The 15,994-nt window shown below is 38.2% G+C and overlaps 1 protein-coding gene across 4 annotated transcripts in view; it reads left to right on the top strand.

The window, feature by feature from the left end:
• LOC142849532 (interferon-induced very large GTPase 1-like) overlaps window positions 1-15,994 on the top strand; it is a 139,980-nt gene that overhangs the window by 101,015 nt on the left and 22,971 nt on the right. For 2 of the 4 annotated variants that reach the window (XM_075971810.1, XM_075971808.1), the window contains exon 1: window positions 12,615-12,687. The exons of 1 other annotated variant lie outside the window; for it this stretch is intronic. The gene's annotated coding sequence lies outside the window, so the exon portion shown is untranslated. Of the gene's footprint in view, window positions 1-12,614; window positions 12,688-15,994 lie in introns of those variants that run through there. One more of the 4 variants, XM_075971811.1, reaches the window with a different exon arrangement.

Raw genomic sequence — 15,994 nt, 5'->3', positions numbered from 1 at the left:
TTTCCCCAGTGTCATGCTTTAGATACCATCTTGCACCAGTCAGAAGGGCTATGATCAAAACCACCAATGATAGCTTATGCTGGAGAGGATACAGAGTAAGTGGGAATACTCTTCCATTGCTAGCTTGTGTTGTGCCCAAGTTGAGACCCCCCTAGAGAGATACCAATAGAATCCAATCAAGTCCAGAATGCAAAAGCAAGGTTTATTCAGCATACTCTCTAGCCATGCTGGGGACTTGACCACTACTTAAAGCAATGCATGAGGGAAGAGACCCTCTCATCATTTGGGGTTGACATTACACAGGCAAAAACCATAAGCCAGGTTTACTCAGGGTCAAGGGGGTTAATTTTGCTAAGTACAGGGTATGGACTACTTCTGCATACCCCCTTCCTTTTTTTAAGTGGCTACTTCTGCTTCTGTGTATGCCCTATACCCCAAGCAGTTATTTTCTGCTCCTGTCTAGACATCAAAGCTGGGTATTGACAGAGGGCTAGGTACTAGGGACAGTTTGTCTGAACTTTTGCAAAGGTTCCTGTTTACAGCCAACCTTGATGCTCCCAAGTTTCTTGAATCCAGTGCCTTAAACAGCTCCTGATCATGCAAAGTTTCTTAAAGTTTTTCATATCCTTACACTTGCATAGCCACTTTGGAAATCAGTGTAGCAGTTTCTCAGAAAATTGGGAATCAATCTACCTCACGATCCAGCAATACCACTCTTAGGCATAGACCTAAAGGATGCACACTTAAACCATGAGGATGTTTGCTCAACTGTGTTCATAGCAACATTATTCATAATATCTAGAAGTTGGAAACAACCTAGATGCCCTCAACCTAAGAATGGATAAAGAAAATGTGGTACATTTACTAAGTGGAGTACTACTCAGCAATAAAAAAAATGACATCTTGAAATTTGCATGCAAATGGATGGAACTGGAAAAAACTTCTTGAATGAGATAACCCAGACCCAGGTAGACAAACACAAAACTGGTGTGTACTCATTCATAAGTGGATCTTAGATCTAATGCAAAGGATAACCAGGCTACAATCCATGATCTCAGAGAAGCTAGGTAATAAGGAAAACCCTAAGAGAGACATATATGGATCACCCTGGGAACAGGAAACTGACAAGATCTCTTGAGAAAGTTGGGCGGGGGTAGGGGGAATGAAGGGTGGAAGGGTAAGAAGAGGGAAGAAGGGGAGGGAGGAGGAGAACATGAGGTAATGGGATGATCGAGACAGTTGGGGGACAGAGAGGGTGAAAAGGAAAGAAATATCTTGATTGAGGGAGCCCTTTAGGGGACAGCAAGAAACTTGAGTCTCAATTACATCAGAAATCAAGCTGGTACTGACCTAGCAGAAGCATTCCTATTGACCAACTTTCACAGTACTAGAAGATGCTGTGCAATATATAGAGGGAGAAAAATAAAACAGCCTTGCTCCACTATGACACTGTGAGTTACAATAAAAACTAGCTTGGTCAGACATACTCACTGTTCAATGGCAGCACTGTTTTGACAACAACCAACAGCTCTCTGGTTGGACTTAACACTCACTCCACAAAATGGAACCCATACCCTGGTATTTTTCATTGACCAAAAAACCTTAGTCTATTCAGTGATTCTCTGTGATCAGGAACTTTAAGCCAAATAAACTGTTTCTTCCCTAAGTTGCTTTTAGTTAGTGTTTGGTCTGCTGAATCAACACAGTAATAAACTGATTCCTGACCTCTTATCTTTACACAAATGTATTAATTAAGTAATTAATTAATGGTGTAGGAGTTCCTTCTTTTCTTTCTATGTGTTGCATTTATTGGTTAATGAATAAAGAAACTGCCTTGGCCTTATAGGGGCAGAACTTAGGTAGGCGGAGAAGAAGGAACTGAAATCTGGGAGTAAGAAAGAAAGCAGAGTGAGAGGAACACCACAGAGCCACCAAAGACAGACATGCTGAATCTTTCCCAGTAAGCAACTGACGCATGGCGATATACAAATTAATAGAAATGGGTTAAATCAAGATGTGAGAGTTAGCCAATAAGAGGCTAGACCTAATGGGCCAAGCAGTGATTTAATTAATACAACTTCTGTGTGGCTATTTCAGTGCTAAGCTAGCCAGGCAGCCGGGACAAACAAGCGCCTCATTCTCCTGCAACAAATTAATGCATCTCTCAACCCTCAGTAGAGAAGGTTCTAGTTGACGCAGACTGATTTAGAGATCTATAACCAATCAATATGCAGTGAATGACAGAATGAGGAGTGCTCATCTGTAAATGATGAATCTGTATTTCACCTCCTTCTAGCCCTGGAAACACTGTAGAAAAAAGGACAAAGAAATGTCAGGGCCAGAGAAGGAGTTGTCTGTGGTGACACAGTATTTGCTGTAGGATACAACAATGCAGTTGCACACATGAAGTCACAATGTATGGGATTACTTGTCGGTGTCCTGGACAAAATCAAGGCAGCTGACCTCTCAGTGTGGTGGGGAGGGGCTCACAATGTCCTCTCTCCTTGTGAGAAGCTATTAACAGTTGGTGACTGCTGAGGGAGAGTCAATATTGTCAGGAATGTGGGCTCTGAGGAGGCACCCATGCTCCCACACCAATGCATACAGAGGCAGAACAGTGTATATCTGAAAAAACTAAGGCAGCGCATGAAAGTGGGGAGGAGGAGCAGCAGAGGGTTGAAGAACTGGAGAGGAGAGGATGGTATAGTAAATTTTGCTCAAAACACATGGATATCAAGAAATATAATTTTAGGTTTAATTGACTATTTTTATTTCCTCATTTGAGGTCTCTCTGTTAGGTTCATTATCTCATTTAACACCTGAAGTTTAAAATTTGAGGTATTTAATTTTGTAATTTTTTAATATATTTGCAATATGGATCAATAATCAAGTATATCTGACAAAAGATTTTTCTTCCATTTGTGGGTTGTCTTTTATCACAGTGTTTATTTTATTGGAAGGCCAAAGAATTTAAATTTCATGGTGTCAGCAGAAAAAGCAGTGACATCATAAAATTTGCAGGCAAATGGATGGAACTGGGAAAATCATCCTGGGAGAGGTAATGCAGACTCAGAAAGACAGACACGGTATTCACTCACTCATAAGTGGATACTAGATGTAATACAATCCACAGACTATACTCCACAGCTCCAAAGAAGCTAGGTAAAGAGGAGGAACTTAGAGGTATTCATGAGTCACCCTGGGAAAGGGAAATATATGAGATCTCCTGGGTAATCTAGGGCAGAGAGGTGGTAGGGGGAGGGAATGGGGGATGAGAACATGAGGGAACAGATGGGCCAGTTGCAGGAATAGTAGAATGGGAGAGCAATGAAAGAGGTATCTTGAAAGAATGAGCCATTATGGAGTTAGAGAGAAACCTGGTGCTAGGAAAATCCCAAGAAGCCACAAGAATGACCCCAGTTAAGACTCCTAGAAATAGTGGAAAGGGGGCCTGAACTGGCCTTCCCCTGTAATCAGATTGGTGATTACCCTAATTGGCATCATAGAGCCTTTTATCCTGTAACTGACAGAAGCAAATGCTTCCACAGTCAAGCACCAGGTTGAACTCCAGGATCCAAGCAAAGAGAGGGAGGAGAAATTATATAAGCAAGAGGGGTAAAGATCATTATGGGGAAATCCACAATGACAGCTGTACTACGCTGGGGACTCAAATTCTAGGCCGACAGCTGGGAAGCCTACATGGGACTGAACTAGGCCCTCTGCATCTGGATGACAGTTGTGAGCTTTGGTCTGTTTGAGGGGCCCCTGACAGTGGAACCAGGATCTATCCCCTGGTTCATGAGCTTGCTTTTTAGAGCCCATTCCCTATGGAGGGATGCCTTACTCTGCCTTAATGCAGCAGGGAGGGTCTAGGTTCTGACTTAGCTAAAGGTGCCAGGCTTTGTTGACTCTCCATAAAGGTCTCACCCTTTATGAGGCTGGGTGGGGCGGGAGGAGAGTGACTTGGGGGGGGGTGAACAAGAGGAAGTGGAAGAAGGGGTGGGATAGGGAACTCTGGTGGTATGTAAAATGAATTAAAATTTTTAAATAACAAAGAGAATTAACAAAAATATAAATTATGAGAGTGGAAGTTGTAGGTGCACCTGAGAATAATTTTTTATTGTTTTAAGCAACTACTTTTACTACTTCATAACAACAAGAAAACAATATGTACATAAGGTATTTACCCAACTAAGGGGAAAGGAACTGGCTATTGGACCCAGGGCCTTAAGAACGCCAGGTCACTTCTTTACCACCAAGCCTCGTCACCAGCTCTTCCTCTTCTTCTCCTTTTTTTTTTTTACTTTTTATTTCAAAAATACACTTATTTATGAGCACATACAATGAACCTGAAAATGATTGCCAATCTAAAAACTTAATTTGGAGGAAACCCACCTGAAAATGCACTCTACTAAGCTTCGCTTAGAAAGATTGCACATTTGGGGTCACAAACACATTCAGACATAAATAAGTTTCCAGTAACTTGGCACATAGTCTCACAGAGGTTCTTTACAAATATCTACATAGTTTTTGTGTGTGTGGAACTCAGAAACCTTCGCTCAGTAGGACACATATATGGCTCTGCCTTCAATAAATGCATAGTTAACAGTGCAGCTCAGCAGGACACCTGTAAAATGTGGCTCTGCCTTTAGCAAGCACAGTGCTAGGTAGATGGAGACATATTTATACCCACAGATCAGGGCATCTCAGTCTTGGTCAGAGATGCTTCTGTTTCCTATGTCAGGCAGGGAATGCTGAAACTCAGTATAGGTCAAAGCCATGCGAATGTGGCTGTTGAGTGTGTGCAAAGCATCAAATATTTATCACTGTCTCCAAGACTCAGGTTAACATCCTGGAAAGGGTGGGGAAAGAATTTAAGAGCGAGAAGATAGCAAATAGTTTTGGATATGACAGTACAGTTGAATTCAAACTAACATCAGCTGTGGTTACTTGTACAAAATAGGGCTCATGAGGCACATCTGTCCCTTAGGGAGAGGGAGCCATTTTCCTCTGTGATGTAGCCACTGTAGAATCACCTTTGCTCTTGGAAATAACCTACATGTACATTTATATCACCAGCCCCAATTTAATGCACTGGGATATATACACATATACACACATATATGTACATATATGGCTGTAATTAATATAAAAATATACATGTACATATATATAGCTGTCATTAATATATAAAACATAAGTGTTTATATCTGCCAAAACTCATTGTGCTATATTTATCTGGCAAAATATCCAATACATGTCAAAATTACAGGACAATCAGATGGAGAAAGGATGCTTATCTGGCAAAAGATTTTAAATATACAAATATATGTATATGAAGATATGACAGTAAGAGGGGAATATGTTGGACAGACGAAAGAATTGCCAGATGTACAAGGGGCTAAGAGAGGTCTGCCTACAGACCTGAACTGTTCTGTCTCATGAATTCAAGTATTCTATAATCTTTGAAATCTATTTAAAATTTTGTTTTGATCTAGTATATTTCATGATATGTTTATATACAAATACACTTTCATATATCATTAAGGTATAGCTAATCTAATGACATATTTTCCTAATTTCACAATGTTTTCATGCAAGTATTTTGATGGAGCATCAAGTATCTAAAAATGAGGGTTTTATGTAAAGAATATTTCCACCTACTATAATCAAATATCTTTGAGAAAAGAGACTGTAAGCAAAATGATTTAAGATAACAAATGATTACATCTTTCTACGAATTGAAAATGTCTCTACAGGACAAACATTAAAAATATTTACATTGAATTATTGATGTGATTTTCTTTTCCAATGGTAGGGTTTTTTGTGTATATTTGTGTGTATTTGTTCTGAACTTTATTAAGGCTGTCATTAATATATAAACATAAGTGTTTATGTGCACCAAAACTTGATGTATTATATTTTTTGGCAGAAGATCCATTTCATGTCAAAATTACAGGATATTCCAATGAGAAAAGATTTTTATCTGGAAAAAGATAAAATTTCATGATAAAATTACAGGATATTCAGATGGAGAAAGGACAAATGAAGAGACACTTTTATCTTATTTACTATACTGACACTTTTGTGTTTCATTTTATAAAAGCAATGTGCAGATGGCCATTATGAACAGCTCCTTAAGGACATGCTACAAATTTACTTCCTTGTTCTGAGTTGTACTTTAAAGCAGGTGATACTGACAGGAGGAAAGCAAGGCTCAACAGCCTCAGGAGTCTACAAATAAGAGATGATGATGTGGGCAAAATCCAGAAGATGATAGCGAGAGAGGTAATAGCACTGTCAATCTCAAAGAAAAGGCTGGCCACCTGACAAAACTGGACTTTGGAGTGACTGATTGCCTTTGTTACCATTTCATTTTAAGTGTCCTACTTGGAGATAAGCTAGGAAATCTCTGTAGAATATTGACTTGGTCTTCTTTGATTTCAGGCTTTTTAGAAGGGTGTGGTTTAGTGATTCTTTTGAAAGAAAATTCTTAGCTTTATATGGAAACACAAACACACAGGATAGTAAAATAATTCTTCAATTTTTTTAAACCTTTTTCAAGACTGGGTTTCTCTGTAGCTTTGGAGCCTGTCCTGGAACTAGCTCTTGTAGACCAGGCTGGCCTCGAACTCACAGATATCCGCCTGTCTCTGCCTCCCGAGTGCTGGAATTAAAGGTGTGTGCCACCATTGCCTGGTAACAATTCTGAATAATGAAAGAACTGATGTACATATCACTATCCCTGATTTCAAGTTGTACTATAGAGCTATATTAGAAAAAATAACATGGATTAGACACAAAAATAGATGAATATATCAATGGAATCAAACTGAATTTTCATAAAGAAGTCAAAAATACATAATAGAAAAAAGTGAGCATTTCAATAACTAGTACTTGCCAAACTGAGTGCCTACTTGTAGAAGAATCCAAACAGCTCTATACATATCACCCTGAACAAAACTCAAATTGAAGTGGATCAAAGATCTGAACCGAATATTATGAATTTTCAGTTTAGTGTTTTTAAGGGATTCCTTAGCATACAAATGAGTGGATCTTTGATTTTTGTGCCTCATCTTGGGCTCTTTTCTTTCTACTTGTTTATTTTTTCCAATTCTAATGAGCTTGTTTTTGTTTTATATACTTTTAGTAATACCATTTAGATTCCTGTTTTATTTTAAATGAAAGCCCGAGGGGAGTGGGTCCAGGAGGGGTTGGGGGTGGGAACAAAATCACAGGAGTAGAGGGAGCAAAAATTCTATTACTAATGAAGCAAAAATAAAAACCAGAAAACATAATAAAGGACTCAGTAATATCAACAATCTGGTTCTAGCATAAAAATAGACTAATATATTAGTGGATTAGAAAAAAAAGGACCTTGAAATAAAATTGCAAAGCTATGCTCACTTATGTTTCCACAAGAGAAGCAAAAATACAATGAAAAGAGTCAGTCTGGTCAACAACCTTTGCTGCAAAACTGAATTCTATCTGCAGAAACATGGTAGTGGATTCATTTCTTTCACCATGTGCAAAAATCAGTTCAAATCAAACAAAGACCTTTGTTTCAAGTTGAATGCACTGAAACTTCTAGAAAAAAATGGAGGATACCCTCAAAACCTCAAAGTAGATAAGAGCCTTTCTAATAATACCAACAGCACAGAACTTTCCCTCGGTATAAACAGATGGACCCATGAACATCACAAGCTTCTGTAAAACAATGAAAACGACAACAGAGCAGACAGCATACAGAATGGGAGACAACCTTTACCAGTTACACTTCAGACATGGGACTCAGTCAGAATCTATGAAGAACTGCAGAAATTAAGTACCAGGGAAAGAAAACTGCCAATCAGAAAACTGGCACATAAAGTGAACAGAGAGTTTTTTGTTTTTCTGTTGTTTTCATTTTTGAGGGGGGGGGGGAAGAAAGAAAAGATAGAAACACAAATTATAAATGAGTATTTATAAGATGCTCTATATTCCTAGTCATCAGAGAAATTCAAATAAAACTACTTTGAGATGCCACCTGACCCCAGTCAGAATGGCTCTCATCAACAAATCTAATAATAAATGATAGAATGTGGTGAGAAGACTCTTTCCTTACTATAGGTGGAAGGAGAATTAGTACATTCATGTGGAAATCAGGTTGGATATTTCTCAAAACCTTAAATATAGAAGTACTAAGTAACCTAACTATTTCTCTCCTGGCCATATACCCAAAGAACACCATACCCTATTATAGATATTTTCATCCTCATGATTTTTTAATTATATTTCTATTTTTTGACATTATAATACATTATAACTGTGTCATTATCCTCTTTCCTCTCTTTCCTATACCCTAGTGTTTATCATTTTTTATTCACTAAAGCAAAAAACTGGAATGAACCAATATGGCAATCAAAAGTTGAAAGAATAATGAAAATTGTATACATATAAGTAGATACATATGAAAACAATTAAGCTTCAAAGAAAAATGTAATAGGAGCATTAAATGAAAACTGATAAAATTAAAATGTATAATATTAAGTGAAGTCACACAATCTCAGGGAAAACACTCGTTTTCCTTCTATGCAGCACCTACAGCATGCAGATGTAGCCTGACAAGTAGAAGAAGGAGCAAACAGGCTAAATACTAGGAGACAAGGAAGGACTGGCTGCAAGTAATGGAAACCAGCAAGGAAAGTTAACTATTTTTCTAATTCCAATTCTGTTCTAGATGTTGTTTGGCTGGTAGACAAGTGCATCAGAATAATTCATCAGTGGAAGTTAAAAATCCAGAGTGAAGACCCATGGCATCATAATGAAAAATCTGACTGTGTAGAAGTTCAAGGAGAGGTATAGACTTTGATTTGGCATTTTTTTTAATTTTCTGTTATAGTTATTTATCTATTTATTCATGGCTTTCTGAAACAAAGTTGTGTGTGTGTGTGTGTGTGTGTGTGTGTGTGTGTGTGTGTGTGTGTGTAAATCTGACTGTCCTGGAACTCACTCTATAGACCAGGCTGACCTCAAACTTAGAGATCTGCCTGCCTCTGCATCCCAAATACTAGGATTAATAGTATGCACTACCAGCTGCAGCTTGGTTTGGTTAACCTTGTGTAATTTTCTCAAGTTTTTTTTAATAATAATGTTAATTTAAACAACAAACAAAATGACTTGTATTTTGGTAACATGTCTGACAGAACAGATTTAAAACATTCTCTCAAGAAAATTACCCAGAAGTCTGTGTATCTGTCTGTGACTGGATGGCCCTAGGTAAATTCCCTCATGGCTGCAAAATGATTTCACTTTTGATATTTTCCCATTTCCTGGATCCACGAAGGAATGCGAAGCTTTCACATAACAAACTGAGTTTATGCACATTCTTGCTTCTTTTTTGGGTTGAAGCTTCTTTGGCCTCTGATTTAAAAGTGCTTTGTACTCTGTTTTATATTCCTTCCCCTGGCATCTAGTTGGAAGGACCTTTCTGCTGTGCTCTCTGCTCTGCTGTTATGCTTTGCTGTTGTGTAATCTCAGAACTTTCACCTGTTTACATGGGTGGCACAGCCTCATTCCTAGCAATAGTCCTGAGGGCGTGTCCTAGCACATTGGTCTGACTATGCTTTTAACCTCGGGGGAAAGAAGAAAATGAGTATCCAGGATAAAGGAGCATCTGCAATTTCTCAAAGTTTTCCAGGGCACAAATACCTCTTGTATCCAGAGCTGTGTTTACAAGGTTAACACCGAAATGTTGGCTCTGTGTATTGTCTCTTCCTTTTGTCTTTGCCTATACATAAATGGTTTTGCTATTCAAGGGTAAATTTGACTTAGCCAGTTCTTGCTGGAATGTAACATGCTGTGACTTAATGACCTCTTGATACTTGGGGTTTGGAGTGTATAAAAACTACTTTTTTTAAAAAAAATCCAATTGTCACTAAAAAAAGTTTGTAATTTAGCAATATGTAGGTAAAGTTTTCTTTCTTTTCTTTGTTTTTCTTTTTTTATATTATCTACTTTTTGTATAATTCTTAGTTAAATGTGTGTGAGAGACAGTTTCCTGATTAGCCCATGCTGGGTTTGATTTGTTGCCTCCATTTGTTCTTCTGCCTCCTTAATGCAAGGATAACAGGCCTGAGCCCCAACACTCAAAAAGGACAGACTTTCAGAGCCTTTCCCATGTCTAGAAAGCCTCTATTTCTTTCTGAACAACCAAATGAAACTATACCCAAGAATATATTTGTAGTAAGGTATTTTTATCTTCATCATTTGTAACTGCTTGTGGCATTCACTAACATAACCATCACCATTAGAACATACCTTGAGTAACCCAGAGTAGACAGACAACCTCATTTCCTATTTCTACCATCATGGAATTCTTGAATATCCATACAGCTCATGAGTATTGTCTGCAACTGGTATGTGGTTAGTCAGACATTGGCAGGTTTAGATGTCATTTAGGGTGGACTCCACTCCTGTGATCAGCTTTGCATCCTCTCCTATGTCCCTGACACCGCTGATGTTAAAAAATAATTATCACCTCTGCCTGCCCTATATAGAATATTTTTTAAATATTTAATCACTCATATGTGACATACCAACAGCAGTTTCCCCTCCCTCAGCTTTTCTCAGTTCCCCTTGTCCACCTCTCCTCTCCCCCTAGATCCACTCTTCCATTTCCCTTCAAAAAAGAGCAGGCCTCCCAGGGATATCAACCAAACACTGCACAAGTTGCCTAGAGGCTGGAAGCCCAGAGACCTAGGATAGAACCAGTCATGAATAGGAAAAACAAACAGTACAAAGATTACAAGTGATATTTTATTACACTCATAGATGGGATCCTAGCCCAGTAGTCTTCCTAGAGGCTTCCTGTGGTAGCTGATGGGAGGGCAGACACCTCCACCCTCCTTAGGATTAGAATTGCATAAAAGAAGGAAGGAAGCACTAACAAGTGCCTCTCCCTCAGATTTATAACACAGAGAGCAGAGCAGAGGTAGCAATGCTTTGTTGAAGACCACTGCAGCAGGCAATTTCCTCTTAATAGAGTGTTACTAGGGAAACGGGATCCTTTTTGTTTTTGTGGCTTCTTAGTCTCTTTAATAATTAAGCTTTCTAAATGGTCACTGAAGGAATAAGGAGGTATAACTTTATTATCTCAGTAAGGGGATATGATTTTTCCCAACTCCTAAGCACACCTTCTGGTAAATCTGCTTGTTTGTGAAGTGGTCTCCTGACCAAATGATTGACAGGCCGAGATGGATTAACTCTCATGGGCGAGTACAACATTATGTACTGTTCTATTCTTTGGGGCAATGCTTACCCATAGCCAGAAGTTCTCAGATTTCATTCTTTGACCATAAAGAATAGCTTTTCCTTAATGGGCCTCAAAAACCTCTACTACATTATTTTTGTTCAAGCAAATGATCAGACCTGAAAACAAACATACAAATATCATTATAAGGACTTAAAGGTTATATATAGAAATATGTACATATATGTAAATCCGTATGTGCCTATAACAGCAAATCTAGGAAAAGGAGACTGAATTTGAAGGAGAGTGGAAATGGAGTTATGGAGTGCTAGGAGGGAGCAAAGAGAAGAGATAATCATCAAATTAGTCTCAAAAATAAACAAGAAGGAAACATCTGATTTGTATCTCTTAACTTTGGTATAGACATCATATAAACTATCCAAAAAACTGTAAGATTACAAAGACATATATGATTTTCCCTTCCTTAAAACTTCATGCAGGGGCTTGAGAGATGAGATCAGCATGTAAGTACTACTTGTGGTAAACCTTGCTGTCGCCTTCCTTTAGAAATCCCTATATAACACGTTGCTCTTCAAGAAGGCCAGAGTTCAGTTTTCAGCACCAAATCAGACAGCTTATATGTGCCTGACACTCCCATTCCAGGAGAAACCTACCTGCAGTGTGTGTGTGTGTGTGTGTGTGTGTGTGTGTGTGTGTGTGTGTGTGTTGGTTGTGGGAGTGTGCTTTTATGTATGTGTGCACATGATCATTTTAAAGGGTACATACAAGTGTCTCCATATCTGTGTGAAGTCTTACTGTCAAAACCGGTTATATTCAAATACCCTCCACACAATTTGTTAAGGAGAGTTTCTCATTGAACCCAGAGCTAACCAATTCTAGCTAGCTTGTTCTAGTTCTCTCTGTTGCCTTAGTGCTGATATTAGACATCCATTATGCCTGCCTAACATTTATGTGGATTCTGGGTGTATGAAAAATGGTAGTCACAGTTGCCTAGTCAGCACATTATCCATTGACCCATCTCACCAGCATCAGCCTGATTTTCTCATCTCTGATTCATGAAGCATGATTTTCTTCGTTCATTTAGCTCCTTCCTCCTAAAAGCTACTAAGATATATGAGTTTCCTGCCCCGGTTGTTCTTCTCTCAAGTGTCAATAAAATTGGATTCGTAATTTCTTTATGTAAGATTAGTTACTTATAAACTGGACTCTACTCCATGGTGACATAACACACAATATAAACAGAAATAACACAAAACTTCTCCAAGTAAGAAGGAAAACATAGATTTTTATTGTGCTGAGAGTAAATTCAGCCTCTGCCCCCATAAAAATAACCCTGTCTGTGCTGTAACTGACACTCTTCAGCCTTGCCTCCTCCAGGAAGGATCACACTCTCCCTCCATTTCTGTCCGGAGCAGACACCTGGCCTAAAGAGACAAGTAAGTGGAAGAGTAGATGGGAAGCAGGGTGGACAGATAAATACAAAATAGAATGAATGGAATAGACAATGCAAAATGGAAACTGATGGAAAAGATAAGGAGTCATTACAATTATGGCATGCTGAAGCCAAAGGCATTGTTTAGCACTGAATCTAAAGTTCATATTTCTGTTCCCCTGAAAAGAGGGACAAAGTAAACCCTGACTTTACTATCTCCAATTTCCATCTTCAAGAGTTAGTAATGGGAAAGACTTTTATGTCACTCCAGGGGAAATAGAGAAACTTCTGACTGAGCAGGCTTTGTTTTCAATCATAGAGGTCCATGTTTTCTTACAAGGTTTAATTGGACCTCAGACCTTTACCTCTTGGAACCAGAAGCTGTATTTTCTTTTCAGACAAACACATTTCTTTTTCACAAGTGACCATAGATAAGCTGAAGTGAAGGGGGAAGACACATCTGCCTCTCTTTAGACATTAGCATACATGCAAAAGAGATGAGTCAATAAAAGGTAGGGGAAATAACTCGAGATAGAAGGCAAAGCAGTATAAAGCAAACCTACTGTAAAATCCTAGCCATTTGGATGAGGGGAAAGGAGTGAGAACTATCCCAAAATCTTTCTCATATTTACAAAGCTTGCAAACATTAAAAAAGACATCATAAACAAGGTAGTGATAGCTCATGCCTTTAATCCCAACACTTGGGAGGCAGAGGCTGGTGGGTCTGTATGAGTTCAAGGCCAGCCTGCTCTTCAAGAGCTAGTTCAAGAATGGGTAGGGCTGTTACACAGAGAAATGCTGTCTTGAGAAAAACAAAAAGACATCATAAGAACATATTATTCATACTCTTAAAACTATTACCCCATAAACAAACTAAAAGGATGGGAGAATGAAATTCTAAACCAAAATATAACTTGGTGGTTTGTATGAGCAAATAGAACAAAAGACCAAGCTTAAAGTGGGAGCCCTTCTTTGAAAGGATTATTTTAAATATTGGAAAGGGACATATACAACAGGGGGAAAAAGCATATCATAAACCAGGAAGAAAAGGATCTTTTCATTTTTAAGTATACATGTTATTGTTATTTTGAGTTTTTGCATGCTGGGCAATCATATTTGCCATATCACACGTATGAATGTCAGGAAACATCTGTGTGGACTATTTTCTCTCCTTTGACATGTTGCGGGTCCCAGGAATTCAGTTCACATTGTGAGGTCATATGCAAGAACTCACTGAACCATATCGCTGACCAGACTAGGATCTTGCTCGTGTGGGAGGACAAACATGATGAGGAAGAGGCCAATATGGGGCAGGTGGGTACTTAGAGACTGTTCTCCCTGTGGCCAGGAAATTGACATAGGAGAAGGAAAGGAAAAGTTAGTTATGGACTGTCTCTGGAGGAGGGTCAGACAGAGTCCAGGGGATATGAGGGAGAGAAAATTAACAAAAGCTGTCAGACTAAATATTTGGCTTTTAACAGATGAACACGAGTAAATAATTCCAACAATCCTTCATGAGACAATGAACTGGAATTTTGATGGGCTATGTCTGACCTGTCTGAAGTTAAAAATGGGGAGGAGCAGACATAGGTCTCATCTAAGCATTATACTGAAGTGTGATTCTTTATACGACATTTTATTACTTTAAATCACATAATAAGGGAGGTCATTCTATATGAATAATTCTTTGCATTAAGAACCTGACCAAGGGTTTTAATATGAACCCAGAGATCCAACGTAATGAAGATCATGGCTTGTATAACAGTTAAAGAGATGTATGGTGGTAAAAATAGAGAGGAGATTTGCTCTATATAGTCATAATTGGAATAAAAAGTGGAACCAGTGGTCCCTAAATCCATCTTCAGGGTGTTGGTATGAAGGTTTTAGATTCAAATAGAAAGTCAAAAGTATGCATAGTTAAGCAATCGTAGTCCAGTAATAGTTCTGCACATCATGTGTCTAGGAATATTTCAACTACTAGAAGGAAGTCACTACTGCAAGGTGGTCCCATAAATTATTAAATTCTTCATCTGTTCTTCAATCACAGATAATGAAGTCCAGTCCTCATGAAAAGATCTCATCTAAGAGATGGATTGTTGATCCATTTAGGTTTTCCTTTTCCTGGGATTTAACATCCCTTTAAAAGGAAATGTTAAGGACAATAACTTACCTCTGTGCCTTCAGCCAAATAGGACCAGTCACACAATGAAGACAGAGGTGACAGACTTTCATCCTGCTTTAGTTACTGTAGACAAAAGTGAAGATCAATGTTTTTACACAAGTGCACCACCAACTGGTGAACAGGAGCTCAAACAGATGAGCTAGCTCATGAAGGGCTTTCCAGACTGAAGCCCTTAATAGACATCTTGGTTACCTCTGTCTAGATTAGCAAATATGATTAAAGCTTCCATTCGGTCTCTATTCAGATGTTTGTGTTAACTTAAGCTTTCAACATTTATGTGACATTACCAAGGAATAAGATTTCCTGTTTCTATGATAAATGTTTTGTTTGGAAAGCCTAAAGTATCTTCATTAGTGATATTAACTTATTTGAATTCACATGACTTCCTCCACTTCTTCTCAAATATTGTGTATTGCAAGGAATACAGATAGTGATCAATTTAATAATGGTAATATATCATGATTGCATTCATTTTCTAAACAACAATTCTTGTCAAAAATCATTTATAAACCTATAAACAATCAGTAAATCTTCTAGATGAAGAGCTTGTTAGACCAAGTCTTTGAACAAGTCTTTTACTATGTTGTTCATTTTCATGTTATTGGTTTTCAAGGGTTACATGGTTTTCAAGGGTTACATATATATAGAATGATACTACTTTATTAGATATTATATATTTTCTCCAAGCCTATACATTATGTCTTAGTATTCAATTACTCTAAAAAGACACCATGATTTGACACCACTTATTACAGAAATCATTTATTTGAGACACTTACAATTTCAGAGATTTAGCACATTTTCATAATGGCAGGGAATATGCCAGCAGGCAAGAAGACATAATAGCTAAGAATTCTACATCTGGATCAATAGTCAGCAGGAGGATAGGTGCAAAGGGACTTGCTTGAGCCTTTGAAATCTCAAATCCCATCCCAGTCACAGACTTTCTCTAACCAGGCCATACCTACTAATACATTCTGTTCGTGCCAAACTCTGGTGGTCAAGTATTCAAATTTATGAGGCTATAGTGGACATTTTCTTTCTTTTTTATTTTATTTTTAAAAAACAATCTTTTTGTTTTACATACCAATCCAAGTTCCCTCTCCCTCCTTCCCTCTCACTCTCCCAC

Source organism: Microtus pennsylvanicus, chromosome 5 (assembly GCF_037038515.1).
Source record: "Microtus pennsylvanicus isolate mMicPen1 chromosome 5, mMicPen1.hap1, whole genome shotgun sequence".
In the NCBI taxonomy this organism is placed as follows: Eukaryota; Metazoa; Chordata; class Mammalia; order Rodentia; family Cricetidae; genus Microtus; species Microtus pennsylvanicus.
Note: the sequence above shows the minus strand (reverse complement) of the source record. Positions and strands in the feature narration are given on the sequence as shown.